Source organism: Chrysochloris asiatica, unplaced genomic scaffold (genome assembly GCF_000296735.1).
Source record: "Chrysochloris asiatica unplaced genomic scaffold, ChrAsi1.0 scaffold00014, whole genome shotgun sequence".
Classification (NCBI taxonomy): domain Eukaryota; kingdom Metazoa; phylum Chordata; class Mammalia; order Afrosoricida; family Chrysochloridae; genus Chrysochloris; species Chrysochloris asiatica.
The window spans coordinates 19447196-19453653 of NW_006408532.1; the positions used below are offsets into that span (position 1 = coordinate 19447196).

The 6458-nt window shown below is 36.2% G+C and overlaps 1 pseudogene; it reads left to right on the top strand.

Moving 5' to 3' along the window:
- Positions 1 to 2047: 2047 nt before the first annotated feature.
- Positions 2048 to 3377, top strand: LOC102841150 (annotated as a pseudogene).
- The last annotated feature ends 3081 nt before the right edge of the window (positions 3378 to 6458 follow it).

Genomic DNA, 6458 nt, shown 5'->3' on the forward strand with positions numbered 1-6458 from the left:
CACCATTAACAAACCCTTTTTACTATATTTGATACCATGTTTTTATATGCAAGGTTTAAGATACAGTAAAGATATCATCATTCATTTTGAAATGAATTCACTCATGTATTTAGTTATGACATCTCGTGAGTGGGAGTTACCAGGAATTGATCTGAAATTCATTGACAGGGGCAAAGTTAAAATTCTCCCTTTCTTTCAGAATCCCAAAGGGAAACAAAAATAAAAGATATCAAGATTACTGAATGTATATATATATATATAAAACCTGTTCAATACCTACTCTTAGATATAAATTAAGATGTGTAAATGGATAAACATAATTGTTGGATGTGTGGAAATCAACTTCCATGGTATCAAGTGCATGTTCAGAAAGTTAGAATCTTTGTTTGATAATTAGTATTCAAAATGATTCAATATATTTACAGGCATTTACCAGTTTGGGACAAAGGAATATCCTAAACTAAAGATTGCAGAAAAAAATTAGAATGCACTAATTGAGACTAATGTGTCCTAATGTTTATTATTGAAAATGTGATAACTTTGTTATAATTTTCATTCCTAAAAGACATTTATAAGCTTGATAGTATTTTATATTAATCTGAAGGCTGGGAAGGATTCATTCATTTTCTGTGCTTGAAGTTTGCTTTTATTGCTTTAAGTATTATTTTGACATCTTTAAATGCCAAAGATTTTGAGAAAAAGCACTTTTGTACAATCTATTGAAAAAAATTGATCGACTAACACGTGAGGTAAATGCTAAGCTTCTTGTTTTCAAGTCTCTTCACAGATATGTACCTTGATTATTCTTTTTCTCTTCAAAATAGTTATAATGATCCCAGGTCTGTCAGTTTTGCAGGGATGCTCTAAAACTCAGGTGTCATGGGTATGAAAGCACTTTGAAAAGTGTAAGAGTTTTAAAATTAAGACCTTTTGTACTAACATGTACTCTAAAAATCCTTCAAGGATTTACATAATTAAACCAAATGCTTAATTTTCTAATTCATGGTAATGTCTAAAGAAAGAAAGAAAAAAAACCAATGGGTAACTTGCAGTGCTGATTTTTTACAAGACAAATATAAGACTCTCGCACCAAAATCAATCGTGTTGTCTAGTTGATTTTGACTCATAGTGAACCCAGAGGACAGAGAATTGTCTCTGAAGGTTTCCAAAACTGTCATCTTTCCTGAAGCAGATTTCCACATCTTTCTTCCACAGAGCAGCTGATAGTTTCAAATGGTCAATTTTTTGGTTAGCAGCTGAGTATTTAACCTCTGGGTCAGCAGAGATCCTTTGGGATTCCAGAGGTTTCCACTTTATTCTAATATACTGAAGTAATTCATTACCTATGCATCATGTTTTATTTGGGTTTTCCTTGATGTTTCATTGATTTGAGAAAGCTCATGTGTTGTCTGAGATTAGCTGTTTGTTTACAATTTGAGAAATATCCCTTAACAACATGAAGAATATTTACAAAGTAAAGGTGATTGATATGAACAGATTTCACACATGGCAGTCTTTCTGTCTCTAATATTAAAATGCAAAATGGGATCTCTTGGGATGAAAGATAAGTGTATCATCAGAGAACTAAATGTAAACTCTTATCCATTGTGTGGTAATTCTAGTCTTAAGTCAAAATAAAACTGCTTTGCAATTTTACCATCTGCAAATTTAATATTTGTTCTATTTACTGTTTTCATTTTTTGTTTGTTTGTTTTTTTCTGTCACTTTTTAAAGACATAAATGTCATCATTTTCCATGCTCTATTCGTTGAGCTAAGCACTTCTCGATTTTTCAGAATCTTTCTGGTTTTATTTTTTATTCCAACTGTAGCACACTTATCTAATTTTAAAATGATATTTTCAAAAGTGATATTTCACTTTTGCATAAAAATATTTGGAGAAGGAGAAGATATAAATGATGTCCACAAAACCTTATGCTGAGAGTCTCAACAGCATGAGTTTAGATGGTGGTGAATTAAACTGCAACTTCTGAAATTGAAAGCACATGTCTACAAAGCAAGCCCTCTGAGCTAGGCACCTTCTGGGAGATGGCTGAAACCTGGTCACAGCAGGTGGAAAAGTGAGATCTTAAACCCTCCAGGAAAATATCTGTCTGGAACTCTTGAGAGGCTGAAGCAAGATTATTCCATATTAATTATTTTACAACTTTAAACCTACCTTTATAGGAATTCAACTATACATTGGATTAAGTAAATTGAGAAGTTGAAAAACATCATAGACTTATTAATAATTAAGTGCACTTTGTTTAATATTGAAAGAAAGACACTTGTGATGTTGTTTAATTCTGTTTTGGGCTTTTAAAACTATAACTCTTGATGACATTCACATAATGATAAGTTTTTTGGTGAAACAAGTTTGGGTATAAATAAAGAATTTTACAAACTAATTTTGAGATCACATGTATAAGTGTTAACTTGTGGCTAACTGTGAGGGGCCCATGAAGACTTTAAATATACAGAAAAGCTTCCCCCTAAAATTAGTATTGAGAAATCCAGTATTTTCTAGAAGAAATGTACAAAATTGTCCTATTCATTGGCTGTCAATGAGTGAGTCTTGTTTGTAAAGTGATTGGGTAACTATGAACCAATGAGAATGGTGGAGAAGGTTTAGGTCAGAAGTATATATCATAAAACAAGAGCCCAAGAGAGAGGGTTCCAGCAGCAGCTTCCAAGTTAGAGGATACCTTTTCAGAGGAGGAAAATACCCACACACTTAAAGATACATCTGTTGAGATGGATGATGTAGTTAAAATTACTAATGCCAGTAATTGTCAGACTTCAAAATAACTCTTCTTCTTGCTCACAGTTTGGAGACCAAGGGAATAAAACAAGATGCCATCAACAGGCTCCAGGCATATCTTGAAAAGTATGCTGAAGAGGAGGCAAATAAAGATGTACTGGGAGATGAAACAGAGGAAGAAGAACCAAAGCCCATAGAACTATACCTGTCAAAGAGGAAGAACCCTCTGAAAAAACTGTTGATGTGACAGCAGAAAAGAAAGTGGTAAAAATTACATCTGAATTACCACAGACAGAGAATTCAGAAGAGAGCTGAACGAGTCAATGTACCTGTGAACTTGGAGAGTAAGAAAGCTGCCCAGGGCAGTTAGGTTTGGCATTTCTTCAGCTTCAACAAAAGGCCTGTCATCTGACACCAAGCCTATGATTAACATGGCTAAGCTGAAGAAAAGAGCTCTAAGATTTGGTTTGAATGTCTCTTCAATCTCCAGAAAGTCTGAAGATAATGAGAAGCTAAAAAAGAGGAAGGAGCAATTTGGGATTGTCACAAGTTCAGCAGGAACTAGAACCACTGAAGATAAAGAGGAAAAGAGCAAAGCGCTTTGGGATTGCCTCATGAAAACTTCTTGATGCTTTCTGTTCTTTAATGGTTTCCATTGCTCTGATTCTTCTTGGTCACATACATACCTAAATGCACAGTTCCTGCCTCTCAATGAGGAAGCATGTACCCAAGGTACATCCATGAACTCCAGCAGCTGTTTGACTTATTGCTGTTTCAATTTTAAGGTGTTGTGTTTTGTTTTTGGTTATTTGCTATAATCACATAGCAAAGTTTTGGTTACTTGGAGAAATTCCCTACAAAGATAAATGCCCCAGTCAGCCTAAATATCATGGAGGACTCAATCTTCAGTAAAAATTTTAAATTGCTATCAAGAGCCAAGATGTCACTTTGAGAACTAAGGCATGTCTGATCCAACCAATGCTATTTTCAGTTGCCTCTGAAAATGTGAAATGTGAAAGCTGGACAATGAATCAGAAAGGTCAAAGAAGAATGAAAGCATTTGAATTATGGTGTTGATGAATAGTGAAATGATCATGAACTCCCAGAAGAATAAACAAATTTGTGTTGGATGAAATATAGCCAGAATGTTCCTTAGAAGTCAGGATAGTGATACTTCTGTCATACTTTGGACATATTATCAGGAGTGACCAGTCACTGGAGAAGGACATCATGTTTGGTACAGTGGAGGGTCAGCAAAATGAGGGAGACCCTCAATGAGATGGATTGACAGAATGGGTGCAATAATGAACTCAAACATAACAATTATGAGAATGGTCCAGGAATAGGCAGTGTTTCTTTTTGTTGTGTATAGGATTACTATGAATCAGAATTGACTTGATGACATGGAACAACCATCACCACCACCAAAAATTCTGGAGCAAAGATTAAATCAAACATCTGAATCAACTAGAACTTGCCCAATGACATAGGCTTCTTGCAGAGCCTTTGTAGTCTATAGGACCTTAGGTGGAATCTTGAGCCCCATCCAGAACCTTCTCCTGTGGGACATTCACACTTGAAAGGACATGTTGACTAGCCCGGAGAGACTAGAGGAACAAAAGACACTTCTTAAGAGAAAGACCAACATGAAAAATCAAAACCAAAAATGGCATTCTGATTGGCTACTACAAGAACAAGCAAGTGGTTCACCAGGGAGTCTTAAAGTCAAGCAATCAGGTCCCTTCAGGATAAACCCCCTTCAAAGACTGAAACACAAAGGGAACACACAAGCAGGCATGTAAGCTGACTGGCGATCATGCTGGTGTACTGGTGAGTGGAAGAGGAGGAAAGGCAGTAATGAAGATAAGGGCTGAGTTCGACCACATTCTATAGACTCCCATCAACCTGGAGGTGAGAAAGAAGAGGAAGGGCTAATTGGTCCAAAATGTGGTGAGATCTGGGAACTCCTAATTCCATGGATAAGACCTTAGCCACAGAAGGCTAGAGCTGAATGAAGCGTACAGCTGATATGAAGTGAGGAGAGATGCACAAGAATGCCCAAATTTGCAGATAGTACCCATTTGACCTAGCTTCAATGGCTTTATGATCAGAACTCGACTAGAGGACTACAAAATTTTTTTGATAAAGCAAACAAGTGTAAATTGCTACAATTTGATGAACTTCATCTATACTTACAGATGTAGTAGCTCAAAATACCAACTGAGAGGGAAAGAGTCTTCACATCAAGGATCAATCCTATTCCCTCTTTATACAGGGTTGATAGGGATGGGTAACTTAGACATTGACTACTTAAAATGAGGGAGCTATAAAAGCATTAAGTAAATGGCTTACAAGTTTTCAAAAGACAGTTTATTTTCAGAGTGTGTGGGGAAAGGTAGAATCCCCACTGAATAGTTTTCATCTTGTCTAGATGGGTCTGGTGAAAGGAGATAAGGATATGTTTCTTATGTTTCAATAGTAAGTAATTGTCATCATTACTAATTGTGATTGTCACAACTGTGAGGGTAGAAAATGTTTAACAAAACGGAGGGAGTAGTTAAACTTACATTCCAGGAACAGAAGACCCTAGGACCATCAAGGGAGAAGAGCACCAGCAGAATGTGGGACCCTATCCAGAGAAGCAGTGACACCAGATATGGAGACAGAGAGGAAGACGTGGAGAGATAGAGCAGCTGAGGACTCTAGACTCATGGAAAGAGAAAGGCTGTGTGCTGGTAGCCTGGAGCCAGGCTGGCAGAATGTGCCCTTGGGTTGTTTAAATTATTATATATTCCTGTGTGGTTTTGTGTACATCAAAAAAAGAAAAATAAATAGGGAAAAAAGCAAACTGATGCATGGCGGGGATTGTAAAAAAAAGCAAAATAACATCTAAACCAAAATATCATCAAATTGACCATCTGGTGAACCTTTTGTATGGACACTTCAAGGCTTTGGGTTACTGTTCTTCAATATCCTAATATACAATGATATGCAATATTATTTTCTCATGACTCATTAATAAAACATATACCTTAACTCAACAATGAAGTGTACTTTTCTAAAATCAAGTTACATCTGAATTGAAGTCTATATATTATTTGGTTCAAAGATAATGTAGTCTCAGTCTTTATGAAGGTTTGTGCCCATGCTCTATCATTTGCCAGCAAGTCAATTACAACTCATAGCAACCATGTAGGGCAGAGTACAACTGTCCTATACAGTTTCTATGGTTGTCATCTTTACTGAAGCAAACTACCACATCTTTCTCCCAATGAATGTCTGGTGGGCTCAAAACTTGCAGCTTGCAGCCAAACATTTAACTACTTTACCAGCAGGGTTCCTGTCTTACCCTCTAGATAGTGCAAAGATCCACAGAGCTTTTCACAAGAACAGCATTCAGTGAAACCCTCTGATCTCCATCTTTATGCTCATTATCCAAGTCTGATTGGTCCCTGAAGGTGGGGAACTCTTCTGATTTTGTGTTTTGCCTAAGGATGACATTTTTGTCAGGGCTTGGAGCCCTAAGTGGTTGGACTCAAATTCCCCTTGAAGTGGTTGGACTCAAACCCCCTCTTTTTTGAATCTTTAGTAGTTGATAAAATAATTTAACATTTATCATTTTTAGTAAATTTTAAATTTAGCAAATTTAAATTACTGTTATAATTTTTAATGACCTAGGAGATCCTATAATGCTAGTGT